Source organism: Otolemur garnettii, unplaced genomic scaffold, assembly GCF_000181295.1.
Source record: "Otolemur garnettii isolate 467f Iridium unplaced genomic scaffold, OtoGar3 scaffold00018, whole genome shotgun sequence".
Taxonomy (NCBI): domain Eukaryota; kingdom Metazoa; phylum Chordata; class Mammalia; order Primates; family Galagidae; genus Otolemur; species Otolemur garnettii.
Window position 1 is genome coordinate 12,652,474 of NW_003852413.1, and position 27,140 is coordinate 12,679,613.

General features: G+C 38.3%; 1 protein-coding gene across 1 annotated transcript in view; it reads right to left on the minus strand.

Moving 5' to 3' along the window:
* The window catches only part of GNA13 (G protein subunit alpha 13), a 43,770-nt gene that overhangs the window by 11,004 nt on the left and 5,626 nt on the right, over nucleotides 1–27,140 (minus strand). The gene's annotated exons all lie outside the window — the stretch shown is intronic.

The window sequence follows — 27,140 nt, forward strand, 5'->3', positions numbered from 1 at the left end:
GGCTGGATTCAAACCCGCCACCTTAGGTGTATGTGGCTGGCACCTTAGCCACTTGAACCACAGGCACCGAGCCTACAACTAAAATTTAAATGAGATTCTTTTTTTCTACATTTTGCATCTTAAGTTTACAGCAACAGCAATTATCCTTAGTAATAAGAACAAACTGGAGGCTCGGTGCCTATAGGCACAGTGGTAATGGTGGTGCCAGCTGCATGCACCGAGGCTGGCAAGTTTGAACCCAGTCCGGGCCAGCTAAACAACGTCAACTGCAACAACAACAAAAAACAGCCAGGTGTTGTGGAAGGCACCTGTAGTCCCAGCTTCCTGGAAGGCTAAGGCAAGAGAATCACCTAAGCCCAAGAGTTTGCCAATGGTGGCATTAGTGAGACTGTCTCAAAAAAAAAAAAGAACAAACCTGAAATAAGGCCAGAATACCACACAAAACCTCCCAGTAACAAGCATGTGCCTGGACAGACACATTTCGCTCAGCAAGAAGCTGGCTGGGGCTGCAGGCTTCAATCGCCAGTGCATCTTCCCTTCCTAAGTGGCCTACCCTTTCTGAGCCCAGAGTTTTGCTAGACCTCGAAGCAATCTCAAACACCTAAAACAAAAACAACACTTGCCAGAAGGACGCAGAAGAGAGCAAGCTTTAGGGAAAGGAGGGATCTGCGTCTGAGCCTCTGGTCCTCCTCCCTGCCGGTTCACTTTCCAGGGAGTCTATCACTGCTGCACTGCCCTGCTGCCTCCACAGGTTTCTGAAGACAGCGCTTACTTGGTGTACCAGAGAATCATGTGAAGATCTTGTTGGACTGCAGGGGCTGGTCTGAGTTGGGGTCCTAGTTTCTGCAATTTGGGGGGTGCCCAGGAGCACACTTTGGAGTCCCAAAGCTTGAAAGCAGCAGTTCTCAAGCTTTTTAGTCTCAAGACCAGCTTTATATGTCTTAAGACTCCTGAGGACCCCCAAAAGCTTTGATTTGGGTTATAGCTACTGATATTCACCATAGCATAAAGTAAAACTGAGACCCTTTACCAAACATTTTATTAAAACATTCTAAAATATCAATAAGAAGCTCATTTGTTGTTAGCATGGAATCTTTCCTCTACCTTACTTTAAGAATACAGCATGCAAAATATGCGCTAATCAACTGTCATTGGTGAGGTCAACAGTAGGCTAATCATACACATAGTTAAAGTTATACGTGGAGTTTAGACTGTGTGGGAAGTTGGTACCGCTAACCCCTGTGTTGTTCAAGGGTCAACTGCAGTTGGAAAAGGGAAGACTATTTTAACAGTAATCTTTTCAGGGCAGCGCCTGTGGCTCAAAGGAGTAGGCCACCAGCCCCATATACTGGAGGTGGTGGGTTCAAACCCGGCCCTGGCCAAAAACTGCAAAAGAAAAAAAAAAAAACCTTTAAAAAAATTAAAATAATAGTCTTTTCAGATAACTGTAAATTTTCCTCATTACCACACCAAAATTTGACAAGTAGTAATTTCATAAATGTTAGTTCCCTGTGAAATTGGAAACTCTCCTAATGAACTTTTTGAATTGTTATGTTAAAATTCATGGGTCTACTCTGTTCTTCAAGTGGATCTTTTTATCCACCCATGATCTTATAACATCACATACTGGTCATTGCAACTTAGGTTGCTAAGTTATGGAGATCTTCTAAATATTGGCATGTTTCATTACACAATATTTAAAATCTTAATAACAATTCAATCTTACCACAAATCTGAAGTATTGGGAAGCTATGAAGCTCATACTAACAGGCACATAGAAATTTTCTTAAATTCTAATTTTCAGTTTAAAGCTCAAATTTTGAGACTGGCAACAAAAATTTTCAGTTATTTTCTGTGAAGTGACAGGCTAATTTCATCTTCTCAAAAAGTTTTCCAGGGCCAAGCGTGGTGGCTTACACCTGAAATCCTAGCACTTGGAAGGCCGAGGCAGGTAAATTACCTAAGCTCACAGCTTAGAGATCAGCCTGAGTCACAGTGAGACCCTGTCTTTAAAAATAGCCAGGCATTGTGGCAGGTGCCTGTAGTTCCAGCTACTTGGGAGGCTGAGGCAAGAGAATCGCTTAAGCCCAAGAATTTGAGGTTGCTGTGAGCTGTGATGCTACAGCACTCTACCAAGGGTGACAAAGTGAGACTGTCTCAAAAAAAAAAAAAAAAAAAGTTTTCCAAATACTCTACTTAGTTGTTCTTTCAAGTAAAAATGGCGCTCCATGGAAAATGTGGCTAGTTCAGCTTGATGCACCAGCCACCCAAGTGCCTTCCTGCAGACAACTGTCCTGCTGAGGGAGTAGTTTTAGTGTTCACCCAGCATTTCATCACAGGGAATAGTAACGGGATTGTATGCAAGTGAAAATTTAATACAACTAATAATTTTACTGTTTAATCATGGGGAATCTTAAGTGAAAGTGGACTTGCTTTGTATGGCACGTGGTTATGGTTTAATCACAAATGTACAGCAGTTAAGAATACAACTAGCACGGTTTGGGGCCAATGTATTGATCTGTGTGCCAACATACGTTACACATATTACTGTCCTGTACCACCAGCACAAGTATCAATATAGTGAAAAACAGAAACAATACCCAGTATCATGATAAAGAGTTTTCAACTTGAATACTCCTGGAAAGGATTTTGGGAACCCCCAGAGTTCCGGGAACTACACTTTGAGAACTGTTACCCTAAAGTCTGTCTCTGAGGCAGACCTGGGAGTATGTGCAGAGGGGAAGTGAGTTAGCATATGACTGGCATTTCCTCCCCACTGTAAGTGCTGCTAACTGATGCTGCTTTTTTCTAGATCTGCAACATTAGTATAGTGTTTATGGCATCTAGAAAGAATTTTTCAGAGAAAAGATAAGAAAAAATTCTCAAAGGATTCATTTTGGGTTAATGAAGAGATTATTTGGTAAAATCTGTGTGGATATTTTAGATCACCCATTTTAATAGAAATACAGTATTTCCATTTTTCAATGGATAACATCATACAGGCCAAAGAGAACCTCGGCATCAGCTTTAAATTATAACATCACCTTTTAAAATATATATTGTCTATACAACCCAATTGAAGTTAATACATTTAGGTCAGGCACAGTGGCTCCTGACTATCATCCCAGCATTCTAGGAGGCTAAAGTGGGAGAATCACTTGAGGTCAGAAGTTTGAGACCAGCCTGAATAACAGCAAAACCCTGTCCCTATAAAAAATTAAAAAATTAGCTGGGCACTGTGGCTGGCACAGTAGTCTCAGCTACTTGGGAGGCTGAAGCAAGGGTATTTCTTGAGCCCCAGAGTTTGGAAAAAGGAGTTAATAACCTTTCAGTGTGATGGTTGTAAACTAGAACATCAATACTCTTAAGAAAAACAAACGTTTAGGCGGCGCCTGTGGCTCAGTGAGTAGGGCACCAGCCCCATATACCGAGGGTGGCAGGTTCAAACCCGGCCTGGCCAAACTGCAATAAAAAAATAGCTGGGTGTTGTGGTTGCCGCCCGTAGTCTCAGCTAATCGGGAGGCTGAGACAAGAGAATTGCCTAAGCCCAAGAGCTGGAGGTTGCTGTGAGCTGTGATGCCACAGTACGCTAATGAGGGGCTATATAATGAGACTCTCCCCCCCACAAAAAAAGACTTTTAATATTTAATATGTTTTATTCTTCCCTTAGTTCTTTTTTTCTCTATGCAGAATTCTAGAGATAATTTTCTAGGTTACTGTAGTAAGCCCCCAGAGTATAAAGTAGCATGGCATTCTAAAAGTGTTCCACTATTTCTTTAGCCTTGTGGATATCTAGGTTCCATCTAAGCAATAGCATAGCAGCCAGTATACCTGGGTTCTAGCCACAAGATAGGTTGTAATACGGAAAACTGACACAATCAATGAACACTGGTGAGCTTTTAGTTATCCACTGAGTTTTAAAATTTTATGAGGGTCTATGAACTGTACCTCATGTTTTATGCTGCCCCACATTCACAAAAATCATTTGTTCAAAAAATTCTCCTTGCTATAAAGGAGCTCTAAATTTGAAGGTAACAAAAGCTGAGAATATAAGTTAGAAAATAATTTCTATTAAACAAATTCATAGTTACAGAGAAACTTAGTGGCTTTTTGTCCAGTTACTGAACAAGTGACAGATCTATTTAATGCTCTTCTGCACAGCTAAAATAAACAAAGACAAGTTTTAGAATGTGCTACTTTAAAAGGATATGGAATTTAAGCTGGCTAGCCAAAGAATGCACAAGAAGAAATTATCTACTTTTTCAGAAGAACATACTCAAAAATACTGTTGGCTTTATGTCAATAAAAAGCAGGGCAACTCTACTTACACACAATAACTACAAAGTAGAGATTTTAAATTTCAAGGTCTGACCCTTGCCTGAAGGACATTAACTTCTAAAGTAGAGATGAGGATCAAAAATAAGTATTTTAAAAGGTATACATATTCTAGAAAGCAATATGGCAATATGTACTGATCTTTAAAAATGATCCTCATCATGGCCGGGCATGGTGGATTGCCTGAGATCATGGGTTCGAGACTAGCCTTAGCAAGAGCAAGACCCCCCACCCCCGGTCTCTAAACATAGCCAGGCGTTGTGGTGGGTGCCTGAAGTCCAGCTACTTGGGAGGCTGAGGCAAGAGAATCACTTGAGTTTGAGGTTGCTGTGAGCTGTGACAACATGACACCCCACTGAGGGTGACAAAGTAAAACTCTGTCTCAAAAAAAAAAAAATTAGCAAACTAATATAGAAATAATCTGTATTTCCCAGAAGGAACTTAACATAGAATGTTTCTTTCTTCCTCTTCTTCTTTTTTTTTTTTTTGGTCAAGACCTTTGTAATTCAGAATGTCTAAAAAATGAGGAAATAAGTGTCAGGTGCTAGGCTGGTGGAAGAGAAAAGGACAAGTAAGACATCCCCAAGGATTTTCCACATTGGTGAGAGAGCGAGATGAATGTAGGTGACTTTAATGCACTGAGGACTATGATGGTGCCAGGAGACTCTGTCCCAAAAAAAGATCCTCATCAGAGTACTACTAAGAAAGTACATGAAACTACAACAGTGGTGGTGAATTACTATTACAGCCTTTACAAAAACAGTTTTCTGACTAGTACTTTAGATTCTTAACCCTGGTGATGCATCAAAATTACCTATTATACTTACTAAAAATACAAATCCCAGGTCTACCACAAGTCTACCAAATCAAAACCTTAGCAATCCCCAAGAGGAGTGACTCTGATGCAGCCATCCCTAACATCACTTCAAATCGAGATAGACATTTTACTCAAAACTAGATTCCAGATTTCAACTTTTAGAATAAATTACATCAAATCAGTTTTTTAAGTTTTATAAAAATGCCAAGATACCAAGAATCTAATTTAGAAACTTAATTTAGTTTTATCTTATCGCAGAAGTAGGTTACAGGTAACACTGACATTCTTCATAATTCAACTAAGTCTTATAAGAAAAACATCAGGGCCCTTGGTTAGGGCCTTTAAAATGTGAATAAACAGTAAAATTAAGTCCACACTAGCTTTCCCTTTTTAAAACTGATTTGACAATTCAGATGAACTGTATCTCCTACTCTACTACAGTTCCAGCTGTCTACCTCCCCACAACCTTAATGCCTATTTTCAAATGTTCCACTACATCCCATAGCCTTCCAGCTAACTCTTGAGATTTTGCGGTTAAAAATCAACGAACCTGACAACCTGGATGTACTGTTAACATTACTGCTAAGCTGCTAAGAAGCACAAAAATGAGAAAGGTTATTAGAACTGCTAACCATATTTTAGCAAAAAACAGTAAGGAGCTTAAAACCTCAATTAAACTTATAAAATTAATTTGCTTCTATCATGGGCACCTAACTTTGTATGACAGGTAAATAAACAACTCACAATGCTTAATGAGAAAAGCTCTCCATCTCTGTATGTAGTGAACAGGTAAAAATGCACTATGGGGTAAAAACAACAAATAAAGTACAATAAATACAAATTATAAGTAATGCATCAGGTTTTAATTTTTCCAAATTAAAATGAGAGGCCTACTATGCCAAACGTAGTTGTGACTTTATATATGTTTGAGTTGTTAATCATTACTGAAAATCCAAAAACATAGCATGTTTCATATATATCCTATACTTCCCAAATAAAGCTAAATCACTAACTCCCCATGCAAAAAGAAAATTTAAAAAGCCTACCAAAACCCCCAAATCACAACCAACCCTTAAACAAACTTAGAAACCCTTCAGATCAAGACAACATGATCTCTTTGAATCCAGGTCAGGATCACAATAACAAATGTAATTGCCAGATACACTGTATCACTGTATCACTTGATCTCCCCCAAGGGAATAATGATCTATAAACAGTATTAGTGTTTGGAAGCCATGATTAGAAAATAAATCTACAGCTTGGATGTGAGGCTTTCTATTAATAAAAAAAGCATAGTACTACTCATTAGCACAAACCATAAACCAAGTTTATACAGTATGTACAATAAAGTCATTTCCATAAAGAAAGTATAATTAAGGAAACAACTTTTTGCCAGATGACTTTCACACCAAAGAATTACAATTTCACCAAAAATATGAAGCTGAGATTTATTAAAAATGGAGGATTTTAAGATCATTCAAGCTTTAATACAATGACCCTCCCCCCTTTTCATAATAAGGCAAAGAAAATGCAACTTATCAGAATTTAATAGTCATTGCAAAGATAAAGACACACACACACACACACACACAATTTCTGCCTCAGAAAACCAAAGTACACATATCTTTCTCAAATCATCCAGATCTATCTATTTAGTAAAGCTAAATTTCTACTTTGGTCTTTTAAAAACCAAAGAGAGTCTTTAGCTTAGATTTCAATAGCATTTTCATTAGCACTTCTCTCATGGCAAGAGTTAATTTCTTACACGCCATCACCTGTGTACCTGTTTTTAATCTCCCTTTCTACAACGCACTGTTCCTGGGGACAGAGGTCTTATAGCTGTATCCCTCCTACCATTTGTATATAGTAAGTGTTTAATGCCTGAAAAAAATGAATGTCACCGTATTGGGTTCTTTTTCAAACTAGGGATGTCATGATTTAATTTCTCCTTTATAACAGAAGTCCTTTCTATAGCTATGGAAGAGGTTAAAAACAAAACACTCAAAATCGAATCAGTTTGGAAAACACAAGTTGCTTCTTAACATTGCTCATCATCTACTCGTAAGAATCACTGAAATCAAAAGTTTTCTTTTTTTTTTTCTTTTGAATGGTAACTATGTACATTAATGCACTTCTGGGGTACAGTGTGGGGTTTTCACATGCAAAAAAGTTTTCTAAACTGTAGTAGGTGGCTGCCTCCTGAAGTAATGAGTTCACTGGCACTTCAGACATTTCGTTAAATACCTGAGTCTATAGAGAACATATTTTATATATCACAAGACATGCACTACCTAAATCACTTGTTCTGGCCACGGCACTAGGTTGAGGTAATTGTACAACCTTACACAAGTTTCAGGTCACCAAAGATGACAGTCAAGAACTAAGGGCGAAGCCGTCTCTAATTCCTGCCTTCCCTCTTTGCTTCTGCACTTCATTCTTCCAGCCTGCACCCCTCATCTCCTCTACGCACACACACATTTTGCAGAGAGCTATAGTCTCTATTGGCAGGCTCTAGAATCCAGTCTCCTCCACTGGGTGATAGTGTCCTTAAAAAGAAATAATACAGATTTTATTTTTTAAAAAGGATGCAGAATCAGTGATAAGGTACTGTTTAGTTTCTGACCAAGAAATGTGAAGGATGTTGAGGGAGACTTGGTGAAAACTGAAGGATCAAGGCTATAATTCAGTTGTGCTACTTAGTCACAAAGTATTTATAAAGAACTACTTAAAATGGAGGAAAGACGACAGTTTCAACGATAAATGCTAAGTTAGCTATACCAGGCGTCCTCAAACTACAGACCGCGGGGCCACATGCAGCCTGCCTAGGACATTTATCCGGCCCACCGGGTATTTTTGCCACTGCTGCCTGTCCTGCTTAGCAGCCAACTTGTCCTGGGGCCCGCAGTCCAGCCCTCCAATGGTCTGAGGGACAGTGAACTGGCCCTCGGTTTAAAAAGTTTGAGGACCCCTGAGCTATACAGTTAGCATTTCGTATTCAAATTCTTTAGTTAGTCCCAGGTTATCACCAACAATCTTACTCCTCTTACGAAGAAAGCAAACTGATTATCACCAACGTTATCCTCTCCAAACTCATTTCTTAGTCTTCCTGAAAATTCTGCACATATTCCTACCACCTCTACCTAACACCACTCCTCTCCACACCTCTCTCCATCTCTGCATCTGAGGATCTTACTCTTAAAGAGAGACACAACCACAGATGTCAAGTTGGAAGAGAGCTTGGAGAACCAATCTTATCCTCTATATTAAGGATGGGAAGCCTTAGCCAATAAAACGATATTTTAGTGATAAAGCCAGGAATTTAAGGTACCTGATCCCTAGTTTCTCCTTGAATACACCATGACTTCCCCTATCTCCACTGCAACTTCCCAACCCTGGTAATCACACTCTTCACCACATTTTGCACTCCTGGTTTATACTCTCATAGCAGGGTATAAGAGAACTTTCATTATAAAGGAGAAATTAAATGTCATGATATCCTTACTACTCACATATGTAGTCTATATGTAAAATCTAGACTCCAGGTCCCTCTGCTACACTTCTATATCCCAGAACCAACAGCTATAAAAACATTTGTCAAATTTTTTGTATTATAAACTTCCCCTTTATGACATCCTTTCCCCATCTTATTATTTCTACAAATGTCAAAAATGTCATCCAGGCTGGAGTGTAGTGGTTCAATCACAGCTCAATATAACTTTGACCTCTTGGGCTTAAGCAATCCTTCTGCCTCAGTCTCCTAAAAAGCTAGAACTATGGGTGTGTGCCACTACACGCAGCTAATTTTTTAAAAAACATTTTGTCGTGACATGGTCTAGCTATGTTGCCTAGGCTGGTCTTGGCCTCAATCCTGCTTTGGGCTCCCAAAGTGCAAGCATAAGCCACTGCTCTCAGCCAGGAAGGTCTATTAATGTAACTTTCATGAAATTCCATCTGTTATAACTGTAAATACAAAGATAGGAAACTGAGAGATCAGTTCAGAGGTATATGGCTAAGTTCTTCAGTGGCATGAAATGCATTACTTCGTTCATGTCTAAATATTTTGAAAAGCACTGTGGGCAGTGACATGGGGAAGATGCTAAGATGAAATGGGACAGCGCCACTCCATGTAAGTAACCATTAAATGTTAATGTCAACTAAAGGACACTCACAAAAATAATAAGTCTCCTGGGAGTTTAAAGAGAATAATATTCCAATCAAATGTGGAAGGGGCAAAGGTAATGATATTGAATTTCTTTCTCTCTGAGCAAAGGTAGAAAATTTCAAAATACATCTAATCCTAAAGTTTCAACAGATCCAAAGAGAACACAGGACCAAGCAGGGCTACTCTCCACATGTCCAATTCTGACCATGAGAATGTCAGGTAACACGTATCACATTTATAATTAACTCCATTTTATTCAACTATTTTGCAGACTATAATGAAAATCAGAAGACTACTACACTGAAATGGGCTGGTCAAAAGTTTCTCTGCTACTAAATGAACCACTTTTGCTTAACTTTGTAAATGTCTAGAATTTAAATGCAGGCCATTAATATGTCTATAAATGGCAGAAATTTCACTTTGAAAAAATAAGTCAATTGTAAAGAATAAAATAAAGTGAATTAAAAAGTGTGTCATCTTTATGTGTTATGGCCCTTTTAATCATGGGACTAACATCACCTAAAATAGCCTTTTGTTTAAAAGTAAACCTAAGTCCAGGTAATATTAAAATTCAAAGAAAATTGTCATTAGGGGTGTCCTTACACAAGCCTAGTGTGGCCTACTGCTCCTAGGCTATAAATGTGTACACATATGTGATTGTGGTGCATACAGTAGGCCACTGTAACATAACGGTAAGTTATTTGTGTATCTAAACATAAAAGAGGCTTGCTGTCTGTAGCTCAGCAGTTAGGGTACCGGCCACATACACCAGCGCTGGCAGGTTCAAACCCAGTCTGGACCTGCCAAACAACGACAACTACTACAACAACAAAATAGTCAGGCGTTATGGCAGGCACTTGTAGTCCCTGCTACTGGGAGGCTGAGGCAAGAGAATCACTTAAGCTCAAGAGTTTGAGGTTGCTGTGAACTGTGACGCTACAGCACTCTATGAAGGGTGACACAGTGAGACTCTGTCTCAAAAAAAGATAAAATAAAATAAACATAGAAAGGGTCGGCATAAAGATAAAAAATGATTACACCTGTATAGAATATCTCTATTATAATCTTATGGGAGCAGCCAGGTGTACTGTAGTTCCAGCTATTTGGGAGGCTAAGGTGGGAGGATCGCTTGAGCCCAGGAGTCAAGGCCAACCTGGGCAACATAGCAAGACCTTGTCTCTTTATTCAGACAACAACAAAATTCATAGGACCACCATCCCACATGGGGTCCATCACTGTCCCAAACAATGGCACTTTGACTGTAGATGTTTGTGTTTAAGAGAGCTCAGCCCAATGGTTTACATACTTTCCATGCATATTCAAGTCCTTCCATTCACAAGTCTGAGTATTTTAAAAAGGAAAAGAGTCAAGCATCTGAGAGGAAACTGGAAACCCATGTTAATGCTTTAAAATGACCAAAACTTCGAACTACCTCTCTAACATAAGAAAGCTTTTGTGTATCTATAATGTGCCTTTAATTTCCTTCAGTCTTACAATCCCAACTCTATTCAATAGGAAATGTATTAACTTGCCTTTAAAAGAGATCTGGAAGTAGGCCTTTATCAATAATTCACATTTGTATACACTAAGAATTTCAGTCATAAAAACATTTAATAAAGTCACATCTAGATAAGGAGTCTTTAGGATAATATTCTATGGACAGATCTGTGTAACAGAAGCCTTTCCGTCTACCATGTACTTGAATTAAATGCCAAATACAAACAAGGTACAAAACGGAAAAGTTTCAAGTTAAAGTTGGTAAATCAATCCAGACTCTTCATTTCAACCTACAGATATGGCTAGTAACAAAAACGGTAAGAAGGTAATATTTCTTATTATTTTGACTCAATTTCCCATCCCATCTGTCCTCTCTATTGTCTTTCTACATACTCACATAAAAAATATGAAAGATACAGTTATGTTGCTCTGCCTGCACCATTTACCTGAAATCACAGGATTCTAACATTATATATAATTCCCAAGACAGTAAATACAAAACCAGGTCTAATTATACTTCAAAAGTCTGTTCACAGTTTTGATAATGACTTTAAAATGAAAAAATCTTGAAATCATTCTATTTGAAATATTTGGAAATATACCAGGTCTATTTTTTTTAAATGTCAAATTAAATATGAAACTACTTGAGAGGCGGCCAGGTGCAGTGGCTCACTCTTGTAATCCCAGCACCCCATGAGGCAGAGATAGGTGCACTGCTTGAGCTCAGGGGTTCCAGACCAATCTTTGTAAGAGCAAGACCCCATCTCTCCTAAAAATAGAAAAATTAGCTGGGCATGATGTCACTGGCCTGTAGTCCCATGTACTCAGGAGGCTGGGACAAGAGGATGACTGGAGTCCAGGAGTTTGAGGTTGCTGTGAGCTATGATACCACAGCGCTCTACTCAGGGTGAAAGAATGAGACTGTCTCCAAAAATAAAATAAAACAAAACAAAACAAAAACGACTTGAGGAAACCTTACGAATGCAGAGACTAGCTTTACTGAAGAGGGTTAGCATACACAACTCTCCTCCTGTCTCTCAGAGCTTATCACTGATCAGCTTCACTTCTCCTTTTATTTAACGCCCTTCCAACATTCTCATTCTCCCTGGTTTTCACAAAGGACCTATTCTACTGTTCCTTATCTTTGAGACTGCTTTCTCTCTCTCTCTCCTTTTTTTTTTAAATGACCTTTCTCTATTACTTCCTTTTTCTCTATAAAAAGGAAATTATTTGCTATGGTATGAACACATGTTTTTAATAAGGGTAATAGTGACATTTTTATCATTAAAGCATACTTAAAGTACAACCCTTTATACCTTTTTGTTTGGTTCTTTAGAAACAAGATAGTATTTACCCATAACACGATATGTCACAATAATAAAAGCCATTTTCTTTTACAGTTTTTGGCCAGGGCTGGGTTTGAACCTGCCACCTCCGGCATATAGGGTCAGCACCCTACTCCTTTGAGCCACAGGCGCCGCCCATAAAAGCCATTTTCCTTTGCACTGTAGACATATCAAAATTAAACAGATTTACAGGTGATTGCACAGTTTTCAATTTCTTGCCAGTATTCTACATGTATAAGTTAAAACTGTTTATTTAGGACCATATAAACCATCCCAATATTTGAAAACTTTTTTCAAATTAAATATCTTTCCAGACCGATCTAAGATAGTTTAGATAAGTAGAATTTACAAAAGGATACTACTTTTGTCTTTTTTTAAAAATTATTATTAGTATTTTTTTTAGAGACAGAGTCTCATTTTATCACCCTCGGAAGAGTGCCATTGGGGCACACAGCTAACAGCAACCCTCAACTCCTGGGCTGAGGCGATTCTCTTGCCTCAGCCTCCAGAACAGCTGGGACTACAGGCACTGGCCACAACGCCCAGCTATTTTTTTTATTGCAGTTTGGCTGGGGCTAGGTTTGAACCCACCACCCTTGGTATATGCCAGTGCCCTACCCACTGAGCCACAAGTGCCGCCCCTTTTGTCTTATTTAAACAACAGTTTAACTTTAATTTTTTCCTAGTACATAAGCTATAAAAACAAACTATGGCACGATATTAAAAATAAAGAGATTTTTGGAAAGAACTAAGTTATTGTATAAATTATCTTATTCTTAACACCACTCACAAATTAATAAACTTCTCTATATCAAGTTTTTCATTTAGACTTATCACCAAAATGATTTAAGGTAACAATCTTAATGATCTGAGTTTTCTAGGAGTATTTCTGTGGTCTTACCAAATTACTATTTATATATAACACAAAATATACAATGAGATTTACTAATTCTCCTTCTACAGAAGTCACAAAAAAAGGACCTTATTTTATTAAAATGCTTCATCTTGGAAAAACAGAAAAAAGTTGGAGTCATATGCCTGATAAGCATTTATAAATACATCTGTATCTTGTATATACTGTATTTACCTTTTAAGATGTTCAATTTTGCTATTATCTTAAGAAAGTAAAAGTCAAGTCCAAACTTTAAATGTAAGAAAAGAGTTCAATACTGCAGAGATGGGCCAGCTTTGACATAATAAATAATGCTAACCAACTGGGTAGCAACAGGGCATGATTCAGTCCATATTTATTCCCTATGTTACCACTTAGCACCACCACCTCCTGTTCATAAAAAAATAGAGAGAGAATTATTATATAGGGAAGAATCTCATCCATTTAAATAAAAAATATTCACATCCATTTCTCTAAGAATGCCTTGCTGGTCTTCTGAGAAAATCATCTCCCTCCTCCAGGAAATGATGTTGCAACATTCAATGAACAGGATATAAAGTTGTACAGAAAGTACAAAAAAGTTTCTCTCTATATCCAATATTGTATTTGAATACTGGAAGGAAATACCCCAAAATGTGAACACAAATGTCTTTGGGTGATGGTATACTGGCTAACTGTATAATTTACAGTGAATGCTAAAATTTAAATAATTAAAAAAAGGCTATTTTGGATTCAGAAGCCTGTGAATTAATCTCTGAAAACAAACAAACAAACCACTTTCCAACTCTTCGGTTTTCATATAATGATAACATCAGAAAGCTTACAGTTTTGAGACTTGAAAAAGTCTTAAAAGCTAAACTATTTTTTTGAAAAAGACCTGAAATATAAATCCTAATAGTACATAAAGATTTAGGTCTGTGGGAACAACAACTGTTCAGCTGTAACAGGTTTTTTTTTTTTGGATTCCCAAAAAGAAATGACCTCAATTGTTAAAAGGAAAGAAGAATCAACATGCAATTTTCCAACACAGGACACACTTCCCAAATACAGTTTCAATTCCCCCATCTCTAGACAGAGAGACCTACAAAAATACTTTGTAATAACCCAAAATCCCCACGAATATGCACCAGTTGGAAAGTTCTGATCTATGATGATGTGCTATAATGTCCCACAAACAAACATTACACAGTAATCAACATTAATAAAGTAATTCTATGCCTAAGACCACACATTTTTTAGGCTCCTCATAAATTGCAAATAGAAAAGAGGGATTAAAAAAAAAAAAAAAGGACCAGGAACAGGTAAGAGAAAAACCCTCTCACTTTATTCCCAGTTTAGCGTTTAAGCATCATCTCATACTTTATTTTCAGTAAAAAGTTCCACACAGCCTACGTGGAGTATTAACTACCCTCCCCATCCCCCTATATCAATCATGTTAGACAGAAAAGCAAGGCAACCTGCAAATATTTCTGAATACTGGTCAGTGTGGAAATTAGCTCAAAATTTATACTGGCACATCAGTCAGTTCCCTTTTCCAAGTCACTATTTGGTTAATTTTTTTATTAAGAGAAGCAGCCAAGTATGGTGGTATCAGACATGGGCTACTGAACAGTACAACCCTGGGTTTGAATCTTGGCCTTATCACCCAAACTAGCTGTATCCTTATCCTCCATGGATCTATGTTTTATGTACAAAATGAAGTGAACAGGACTACATGCTTTAAGTCTCTTGTAGCTTAATAAACACTTAGTGATTCCTCAGTATACAATTGCCACTACTGTTGACTTAACTGGTGCCCACTAGATGGGGAGCCCCCCATAAGGCAGCCAGACAGGCAGTTCACTTGAATTCCTAGGGCCTAGTCTGGGCGAGTATTCAATACATACTTGCTAAAGTATGAATAAGCACCATGTGTATAACTAATCAAATTACTGCCCTTACTAAACAGGAGATGACCATAAGTAAAATAAGCGAGTACAAAGTGAAAAACTTTTCTGCATTTGTTTGACCTAATAGATTAAAAGTATTATTAAACTAAATATAACATAACCTCTGCAAGTTGACCAAGGGACTGTTAATACCTGGTCAACATAAGGAACTAGGCCTATAGTACTGATATGTACATGTGGTATATGTCTGATCTACGCAAATTAGGTCAGCTTGAGGAGGTGATCAACTATGGAGATTCTACTATATTTAACTCTTCTGAAAATGAGATTAAAAGAAATTAGTTAATATGCATACAATGTCTAGCCAGCACAGTGGCTTACACCAGTAATCCCAGCACTCTGGGTGACCAAGGCAGGAGGATCACTTGAGCTCAGGAGGTGGAAACAAACTTGAGCAAATCAAGACCCTGTCTCTACTAAAAACAGAAAAATTAGCCAGGCATGGAGGTGTATGCCTCTGGTCCCAGCTCCTCAGATGCTAAGGCAGAAGGATGGCTTGAGCCCAGGAATTTGAAGTTGCTGTGGACTAGGCTGATAACCATGGCACTCTAGCCTGGGTGACAGAGAGAGACTGTCTCAAATACAAATAAATAAAATAAAAGCAATGCCCTCTTGCAGTTTCAAAAGGTCTGACAAACCACAACCTACTAAGCCAGGTGGCTGAAAGTACCGCAAAGGGAGAGAATAGCCAGCTTGATTTCAAGTGAATCTTCCCCACTTCCTCACCTCTCTCCCGAGGCCTCTCCCTCCTCACGTCAACAGCCACAGTGAGCATATGTAACCCTCCTGTTGCCAAATTCAATAGATGTCATTCTTGACCTTATTAGACCTCTCAAATGCACAGAGTACCCCAATCCCATCTTTCTTTTTGAATCATACTCAGTAATCATTACACAGACTTTAAATATCACGTGGATAAAAACACCTCCTAAATTTCTATCTCTAACCCAAAACTCTGCTCTGGATTCAAGACTATGTTTTAAATTATCTACCTGGTTGTCTCCACCTACTTGTCTCACAGAGATCTCAACCTAGTACTTACAGTCCTTGATTTCCAATGGGGTTACATCCCAATAAATCCATTATTAAGTTCAAAATATAATAAACTGAAAATATACTTAATACACTTACCCTACTAAGCATCAGGGCTTAGCCTTAACTTACCCTTAAACATGCCCAGAACACTTATATGAGCCAACAGTTGGGCAAAATCATCTAACACAAAGCCTATCTTACAACGAAGTGTTGAAGTATCTTATGAAATTTACTGAATTCTGTACTGAAAATGAAAAACAGAATGTACAGGTACTGGAAGTATGGTTTCTACTGAATGGTGTGTCACTTTTGCACCATCATAAAGGCAAAATTTGGCTCAGCGCCTGTGGCTCAAGCGGCTAAGGCGCCAGCCATGTACACCTAAGGTGGCGGGTTCGAATCCAGCCCAGACCCGCCAAACAACGATAATGGCTGCAACCAAAAAACAGCTGGGCATTGTGGTGGGTGCCTGTGGTCCCAGCTACTTGGGAGGCTGAGGCAGGAGACTCGCTTGAGCCCAGGAGTTGGAGGTTGCTGTGAGCAGTGAAGCCATAGCACTCTACCCAGGGGCTCAGCTTGAGGCTCTGTCTCAAAAAAAAAAAAAAAAAAAAAAAAAAAAGTCAAAATTTGTTCAAACTGGGAACCATCTGCATGCCCCAACTAACGTCTTATCTTCCCCCTCAAGTTTTCTTCTCCCACAATCTTTCCATTTCAGCAAAAAGCAACAACATCCATCTCATGATTAAAGGCAGAAACTTGAGTCCCTCGTAACCTATGCCTCTTTCTCTTTCCCCATATAAATCTACCAGAATCCCAACAACTTTCCTAACAAAGTGTACCTTGAATCCATTTTTTCTCTACATCTCTATGGCCACCACCTGACAATAAATCACCCACTCTGCAAGTCTCCTAACTCTGGAACTGGTTAGCACCAAGAACAGTACCTGCCACAAAGGTTCTCTCCCACTTCCCTCCAATTTCCACACAGCAGCCAGAGTGATCTTGCCTAAAATCCTTCGGCAGCTTCCTCGAGGCAGTCAGATAAAACCCAAACTCATTAGTGGAACAGTGACAGGCTGCTGGCCGCCTCCTCTGGCCTGCTCCATCCTCCCTTATATACTCCTCCCTGGCTGGCCTTGATCATATTTTCTGACCGTAACAAGCCTTTTCTGACTCTGCACATGGGGCTCCTTCTGCCTGAAGCTCTTTTGCCACTGCTTGCTGGCTGACACCTTCTCATCCATGGGGTCTTAACCCAAATGTCACCTGCCGTGACTATCCTCTGAATCTCTCATTGTTTTGTTTTTCTTCAAAGCATTCATCAAATGTGTGATTGTAACTTGTTTAACCCACTAGCATTTAAGATCAACACAGTGATTACTTTCCTTTGGTTCACTGGCAAACACCTAGTCTGCAAAAGGTACCTGACTCATTAATAGGTGTCCAGTAACACGTGACTGCACAGCTGCTAATAGCTACCAGGGAACCGTTACTAGACGTGCTCCAGAATAACGGATCTCCTGTAATCTGCTACCGAGGCCGTTCCTGCCTTCATCACCCTTTATATTTGCTATTCATGGTTCAAATTTGAGGAGAAAAAATCGCAAATTATCATAATGAAACTGGATACTCTTAAAAGCTCTATGCTTTAATACTTGTATACAGAATAAAATATAATTATATATAAAAATATCAGACGGACATAATACTTCCATCAAAGTATATTCTACAGAATAAAGCTTTTTAATTAAAACTTTTTTTTCAAAAGAAAGCTATCATACATTAAGACCGAATGTGCAAAATTCTGTACAATCTTTGGGGAAACTTTGGTTCTCTTACTAAATTATAGCACCAACCATAAAATTGGTTGCAACATTTAATAACATATAATTAAAAAGTCAAGAAAAAATTTAAGTGTCACTCTGTCCTAGAATTGAAATGTATATAATCTATACGGTAACAATTTTAAAGTTCCTACTATTTTTGAAGCTATAGCAAATAAAATCAGTCCAACTGTAAATGTGGCAAATTAGTAATAGTTAAAAACAGCAGATCATTTGTACTGCAGTATTTTTAATTAATTTGCTAAATCACATCTTTCTTTTTAAAAATCTCTATTCAGATAAATAGTATTTGCAGCATTGTGATTATACAGTGTTCGATTATTTAGGCTTTAAAAAAAATCAATGAAAATAGATTTAAGACCATCTTATAGTTGAACAGCAGCTTTACTTGTCTCAAGTAATTCCAGGCACATATTCTCATTTATTAGATCTACTGCAGCAGAGTTGGCCAAGCAGTAACTTGTCAGCAACTCTCTAGCAACTCAGAAAATCTGGGCCAGCTACTTAATGCTGGTAGCTTCCATGAGTTTTTCTCACCTACTATTAATGAAAAGATACAACCACACTTTACACTATGCAATCTAAATAAAAATCACATGATTGTATGACAGATTTCTTCATAATTTCTCCCAAGCCTATCCACTCTACTTAAAAGAAAAATAATTGTTTAAAAAGTTACCAAGAAATAGGAAAACAGTATTAGAATGTTAAAAGGATGTTAAAAAGAAAAGTGAAAGTCTTTCACCCCAATTAGTCATTATTCCAGCTTTTTTTCTTTAACCTTTCTGGAAGGGTTAAAAGAGAAAGGAAATGTCCTATTTACAAGCTAAAGTAGCTTCCCAGGCTCAAAGAACCCAAAGGCATTATTATGCAATACTTTCTGGGGGGCTGGGGAGTGGCATAGTAGAGTTTGGTTTGTGGGCCAATTTGTTTTTAAATGCTAAAGTCAATGCATTTTTCTTTAGGGGGAGAGAATTTGAAATTCATTTTGCTCCAGGAGAAAAAGTAGGAATTCTCTATTTTAATGGTTTTAATTGGTCTTTACATAAAATGGTCAAAAGTTCTAAGATCTCACCCAAAGCCACATGGAACCTTAAAAAATCATTATGCATTTTATGATTACTGGGTGATTATTGAGTATTTTTACCTTGGAAATAAAGCCCAAATACTCTCTTTAACCTACGTACTCTCAACACCTCTGTCAAGTCACAGGCCATGGAAATGGCAGAAAGGGAAAGAGTCCATATGCATGTACGTGTGGAGGGGTCTTGGGGAGCGCCCCAGAGACAGAGGTGAAAGGACAGAGGACAGCAGCCCATCCGGTGGGAGGGGTGCAGCAGCTGCACCTACGCCAAAGCCTCCGGGAAAAAGGTACAGGCTTTGGCTCATTCTGCCTACACACCTGAAGCATTTCAGGAACACACTCTCCAAACAAATAATTCCAGCTATAAATCTCATGGTGAAAATGAGAAAGGTCAACACTAGTTAGGTTCATCATGTATCCACACATGCGTTAGTATTCTCAAATGACATCTGATTCTTCAGAATTGTTTATGCTTTTGAAATCATTTACAAATATATATAAAGACTGGCCATAAAAATATAGACCCAAGATATATAAAGTGTTTTTGGTGGTTTAAAATTAGGTACTGTAAAGAAATGAAGAATATCATAAATTTTCAACCTAAAATTCACATAAAGTGACATTAATAGAGAACCAGAACCAATGTAATAATAAATACCTCAAATCTCCCCAATGTGGGTCTCCTGCATTATTTGGAATTCACACTTTTTATACTGGTAAAATCAAGAGAGTAAGTCAAAGCTTACAGTGCTTTACTTTTTATAAAGCTATTTATGTACATATGGTATATCAGGACTATTAACAGCTGATAGTAATAATATCATTAATACATGTCAGGTACCATATGAAGGGATTTACATAAGACTATTTCATGTAATTCTCACAGTAACTTTTAGGTCCTGTGATCATGTCCATTTTACAGTTGCAGAAACAGAAATTCAGAGATAAGGGACTCATCGAAGAAGTGAGAGGCAGCCAGAACTTGACTCTAGCTGGTTGCCTTGTTCCACTTTATTCCTCAGCTCAGCAGAAACCACATAAAAATTTAAGGTCATCACATTAAAACCAAATGTAAAATGTTTCTAATATGTAAAATAAATCAGTAAGTCTGAACATGGCTGTTAATCTGTATGGAAGGTAAAAGTTAAAAAAGTTGCAAGTGTAGGTCTTCTACTAAGTAGTAAGAGCCCTTCTGCATCTAAGGCAGAGTAGATGGGAATGAAAATGTTCACCCACACTGTACTGATTTAAAAATCTTTTTGATTGGGTGGCGCCTGTGGCTCAGTGGGTAGGGTGCCAGCCCCATATACAGAGGGTGGTGGGTTCAAACCCGGTCCCTGCCAAACTGCAACAAAAAAATAGCGGGGCGTTGTGGCAGGCGCCTGTAGTCCCAGCTACTTGGGAGGCTAAAGCAAGAGAATCACCTAAGCCCAGGAGTTGGAGGTTGCTGTGAGCTGTGTGACGCCAGGGCACTCTACCGAGGGCGATAAGTGAAACTCTGTCTCTACCAAAAAAATAAATAAATAAATAAATAAAAATAAAAAAATAAAAATCTTTTTGATTCATTTTGTCAAAAGAAGAGCAAATAAATATGAAAGAATTAGATCAACAACTACCATCAGTGCAACAGATTGGTAACTTTGGCCAAGTTCACTAAAGTCCAGTTCTCAAAACAAAACTATTTCCTTGATTCCTATCAGCCCATTCTAATAGCACTCTGCCAAACTGGCTATAACAAATTCTCTTAAATAAAAGGCATCTTATAAAAAAGACAGGTTCACAATGTACACAAAGAACAGTATAATGTAGCTAAGGAAAAATGGAGTACTTTCCAGTAAGGAACTAAAAATCACCGCTAATTTCCAGAAATATACACTTAAAAAAAATTAAGTCATTTCTAACTGGGACAAAAATCTGTGACAAACTGCAAAATCCAAGGTGCTCACAGACAGTATGACCACTGTGACATAATCAATGAGAAGCATTTCAAAGTTCTTAAAAATAACAGAATGAAAGTGTTCTGATGTCCCCTTCTCCAAAGCAAAGGCAATTCTGAGCAACTACATACAATACAGGTACTAATTTCCAAAGGACATTGTTCTGGAAAAATGTATGGTTGCCTTTTTAAGTTAACTGATTGCATTAAACTTCTGTTTTTCATAGCACATTAAAAAACCATGTTCACGGCTTGGTGCCTGTAACACAGTGAGTAGGGCACTGGCCACATACACCAAGGCTGGCAGGTTTGAGCCTGACCAGGGCCTGTAAACTATGACAACTACAACCAAAAAATAGCTAGGCCTTGTGGCAGGCATCTGTAGTCCCAGCTACTTAGGAGGCTGAGGCAAGACAATCACTTAAGCCTAAGAGTTTGAGGTTGCTCTGAGCTATAACGCCAAGATACTCTACGGAGGGTGACACAGTGAGACTCTGTCTCAAAAAACAACAACAAAACCCCAAAAACCATGTTCACTGATGGAAAATCAGTGGAGGATCATTATTACAGTTAGTTTTCACAGAAATGACTGAAACAGACTTTATGAAGATGAATAGTACCACTCTTAGTAAATTTAGCATTAACTATCATGTAAGATTTATAACATATTTATAAAGGAATGATACAGAATATTATACAAGTTTAGACTATAAAAAGAACTATGCAAATATCAGCATAATCCCAAATATTCTTTTTTTTTTTTTTAAAGTCTCACTTTCTTGCCCCTGGTACAGTGCCATGGTGTCACAGCTCACAGCAACCTCAAACTCTTGGGCTTAAGGGATTCTCCTGCCTCAGCCTCCCAAGTAGCTGGGACTAAAGAGGCCCACCACAGCGCCTGGCTATTTTTTAGAGATGAGGTCTCGCTCTGGCTCATGCTGGTCTCGTATTCCTGAGCTCAAATAATCCACCTGCCTCGGCCTCCCAGAGTGCTAGGATTTCAGACATGAGCCACCATGCCCCAATATTCTTCATAAAACCTTACCGGTACCTAAAAATAATGTGATAGAACTTACTAAGTGTGACAGTTATTTTTGTGTATGGGTGGTGGTCAGAAGAGATTGGGAATGAAAGAAAACAAGATTGCTCCCAGAATGTTTTGAGTGCTTACAAAATGGTTGCCAGCACTGTAGATTGAGCGCACGGATTGTAGGTCCAGGGTCTATTCTATTATTTACTAAGTCTGTGAATCGAGCATCTCAAGGAATCTCGCTCTGCATCTTATTTTTTTAATCTTTGAAATGACAATAAAGAGCATATATTGTTTCTCTGACAACTTTTTTAAATATGTAGGATCATATGACAACGTATGTGATGGGGCTTGGCAAAGTACAAAGTAACTGTTATAAAATATAGGGATGTTAGGCAGGGATGACAAATATCAGTACTGTGAATTAATTTTCTAAAGGAAAAACAAGTGGCACCTGCTTTGGGATAATATGAGTAGATACCCCAACTTGGCTGAGCGGCTGCCCTCTATTTTTTTTGAGACAGAGTATGGCTTTGTTGTCCAGGCTAGACTGCCATAGTGTAGTCTCACTCACAGCAATCTCAAACTCTGGGCTCAAGTGATCCTCCTGCCTCAGGGTCCAGAGTAGCTGGGACCACAGGTACCTGCCACAACACCTGGTTAATTTTTCTATTTTTAGTAGAGATGAGGTTTCTGCTCTGCTGAATTCCTAAGCTCAAGCAATCCTCCGGCTTTAGCCTCCCAGGGTGTGAGGATTACAGGTGTGAGCCACCTCACCCGGCCGTGGCTGCGTATTTATGAAAGATGAACAGGACATATTCAATCTAGCAAGTCCTTTGGCCATTATGCTTTTCTTTAAAGTAAGCTTATAAATTCCCTGGGTTAGGCCCACCCTCTACGCAAAGAGTTTCAAAAGTATAGTTTTTATTTCTTGTATTCTTTTTCTGAAACCCAGATTTCTAGCTTTAACTGACTAGCTTTTTTTTTTTTTTTTTGGCCAAGGCTGGGCTTAAACCCACTACATCTGGCATACGGGGTCAGCGCCCTAGTTCTTTGAGCCAGAGGCACTGCCCTAACTGACTAATTTTTAAAACAAAACTATTTACTTGTTCCATCCCGTAATGGTTAAATGAACATTTTCAGAGCCACATTACAGTACAACTAGCTCTGTTTAGAAATAAAAGTTAATTCAGAAAGCAGGATATTTTACAATTTTCCTTTAGTACCAGGAGTCCAGATAACTCACAGTCATTTCTGCCAAAAAAACACAACCATGAAAAGTCAACATAACAGAATAAATCAAGTGATAGAACTATGTGCACACACATCATAAAGTTGTTCTCAAACTATAAGCATATCCTAAAACCTTCTCTTTGTTTTAAAGTAAAAATAAAGAAAACTCTGGGTTTCTAAAGTGATAAAAGGTTGCCACTCTGATTAATATCTGATCAGTTTCAATAAAACACAGTTCTACCTATGGAGACTTAAACTTTAAAATCTCTCTCACTAACGTTATATATAATCTTTTTATTACTAAATACAAAGGCTGTCCTCCATAATATTTTTACAATTAAAAGTAGTAAGTGATTCACACTTTAAAAGAAATACAAATTAGCGTTAAAAAAGAAACAAATGTTTCTTTTTTAAGAGATGAGTTCTCACTTTTGCCCAGGCTGGACTCGAATTCCTAGGCTCAAGTCGTCCTCTTGCCTCAGCCTCCCCAGTAGCTAGGACCACAAGAACATACCACCACTGCCTGGCTTCAAAAGACACAGATTCTGTTGTATTTCAATTGCACGCTGTAGTGTAAATAAAGACATTATTTTAGCTTAAACTAAAGTTGACATTCACCTCCTTTCTACAGGCCAATTATAAAGCCAAAATAGTTAACTCTGTTACACAGATCAAGAGGTAAATTTCTGCTTTAATAAAAAAATCTACCTTATCAGCTTAGAGCAAGTGTAACTATAATTAGACACAAACCATACCACTTGAGTAAGAAAAATTAAATCTAACTGAAGGTATCAAGATCAACAAAGAAAACAGTTCTGGTTTCAGGAATTGCAAAGACAGACCAGCCATTAAAGGAAGTTGTATTAATGCTGACAACGTTAAACAGTTCACAGAAACTAAGAAGTGGTTGGGTGTTCCTCCCCCATCACACACTCTGTCCTGTCCTATATAACCAGTGTCGCTTATCCCAATAAGAAAATATAAATTAAACAAAAAAATTAGTTGGCAGTGACTCCTGGCCATTTTCTTAGTTCTGATCCACATCTCTAGTGTATCATACCCGGAGTCAAGCAAGACCACTTCTTCAGTCATCTAGTTAGTTCCCAAATTCTCTAGCTACTGTCACATGAAAAGTTCTTCCAAAGACAGGGTAACTCATAGTGCAGTGGCAGGTTATACTGAACATACCCCTAAAGCAGAGCATTACAATCATTTAACCCAATGCTGAAAGAGACCACTTCTTACAATACCTTTATCCTCAATGTGCTAATTTATGCAAGTAGAAAGACACCTTAAGTTATAAGGAGAATGTGAATCTTAGATTTTTCTTTTCTGTAGTAAGCTATTTAGTTTACCCATAATGGAATTAACCAGAAAAGGAAATGTTTGCCTTTGGGAATTTAGAAACGAAAACATTTGTGTTTGGACCCAAAGTTATTACTAACAAATAAATGAATGGCCTGCTGCAAACCTAAGTTGTCCTAACCCTCTCCAAAAAAAATTGATTAAAGGCAGTTATTCGTCTTAAGCAAATTGTTAAGTCAGAGAGAGCCTTAAAAATTATCAGTATATATTTTCATCTCAATTTGCGTAAGTTTAATAATCAATCATTAGTTCAAACAAAAAGCTAATTTTAATCTTACTTTATCTGCTAACTCGTCCCATATTCCCTAATGTTTACTTTTGTAAGATTCAAAAATATGTTGCTAAACACAGACAATTTTTTAAATTCCAAAAATTATGAGTATGTAATATAGACTTCCCATTTCCTAGAAAGTCAGCAAACTAGGCTGGGTGCAGTGGCTCACTCATGTAACCTTAGCACTATGGGAGGCCAAGGAGGGTGGATTGCCTGAGCTCATAGGTTCAAGACCAGCCTCAGCAAAAGGGAGAACCCCCACATCTCTAAAAATAGTCGGGCACTGTGCTGGGCGCCTGTAGTCCCAGCTACTTGGGAAGCTGAAACAAGAGAATCACTAGAGCCCAAGAGTTTGAGGTTGCTATGAGCTATGATGCCATGACACTCTACCTAGGGTGACAAAGTGAAACTCTTTCGTCTCAAAAAAAAAAAAAGAAAGAAAGAAAGAAAGAAAATTAGCAAACTAACACAGAAATAATCTGTATTTCCCAGAAGGAATTTAATATAGAATGTTTCTTTCTTCCTTTTCTTTTCTTTTTTGGTTAAGACCTTTGCAATTCAGAATGTCTAAAAAATCAGGGAATAAGTGTTAGGCACTAGGCTGGTAGAAGAGAAAAAGACAAGTAAGACATCCCCAAGGATTTTCCACATTGGTGAGAGAGCGAGATGAATGGAGGTGACTTTAATGCACTGAGGACTAGGATGGTGTTAGAAACAAGCATGCCAAGGACAACACAGGGCACAGACAGCATCATTCTGGCCAGGACACCTGGGGATGCTACTTCAAATAGGCAGACACCATAAGGCATCATGCCTAGGGAAGGTGGGGACATGGGGCAAATTTGTCCAAATCACCTATGGCTATATGCTAGAAATACAGATCGCAGGGTCCCATCCCAGATTCCTGAATCAGATCCAGAGATGATGAAGCCTGGAAATTTGCTTGTTGTAACTAGTATTCCAACCAAATGCAAAGGGGCCCTGGGCCACATCTAGTCACAATAAAATTATAAGTCCTAATGAACAGATATGGTAAAGAAAAAGTCTGGCAGAGGCAATATGTGAAAAAAGCCACACTAGGAGAAGATCAGGGTATGTGGGAAGGGAGAGGTTATAACAGGGTATGTTCCGTGGAATCATAGGTAAGCTAGCTAGTTTTGACTCACACAAAGAAGATGAACTATGGTCTAGAGGCACAGGAGAGTGATCAAAGCTTTCTGAGCAAACCCATGCTGTTGTTTAAACAAGATTACCTTGGAGTCCAAGTAAGAGGTACTATGACAATAGAGTAAAGGAGGAAGAAAGGGGAGAATGAACCCAAGAAACATAAAAGTAGAGAAGTCAGGACTTAGGGATCTGCTGTACTAGGTAAGTAGAAGAAACTGACAATGACTTTGAGGAAAATTTTAAATAAGCCAAGTGCCTTCTTGGTGCTCAACATTATGTTCAAGCACCACAGAGCATCCAAAAATATGAAAGTTGTTAATCAGCATTATAGCTAAATACCTACTACATTGTACCAGGAACCGTTAACAATGCTGAGGATACACCCAGGAAAAAACCCCTGTCCTCCAGGAGCTTACCACTAGATCTCATCCAGTTCCTCTTTCCTCATGTCTTTACTTTTTATTATGTAAAAAAGTATTTCTGGAACTTCTCTTTGCCCCTGAGGACTTCTCTGCTCCTAAAGTCTAGCCAGCTTAAGGAAAACACATCCATGCCTTCATCCCAGGGAGTTTTACCTATTGGGTTTTAATGACAAGGAAAGACATAGGCACGCTTTCTCAGCTATGATTCCAAGGCAGACTTGATGTTAAACTGTGAACTTTCATGTGAACTTTCAAATTCCAAAAAATGTCAGTTAAGCCCAACTTCAATTAAATTGGCTTAAGGTAAATATGGAACTTTCCCACAGAGAACCTCATTTATTCATTCAGTTTGTACTGTATGCTTATTACAGATCAATGTTTCTTCCCTGATCTAGAAGAATGAGAAAAAGCCTGAGAAAACACAGTGGAAAGTGTTGAGAAAATAAACTAAGACAGAAATACAGAGAATAAGCAGCACTTAAAAAAAGGAGGGAAGGTGAAAGGAGACGGGAAGAGATATGCAGAGGAACTCACGTAAATAAATAGTCCACCAAAAATAAAACAACAAATATGGATCAAAGGACAAAAAAATAACCAGAAATCTGGGAACTGGATGGAGGTCACTTATCAAGTTAAATTCATAGTTTTCAACATATAAGATTGCCCGCTACTCAATTTTAATAATAACATGAGATAATCCCTTTCAGAAACTGACAAGTTACTTGAAAAGACAAGATATACGGCTCGGCGCC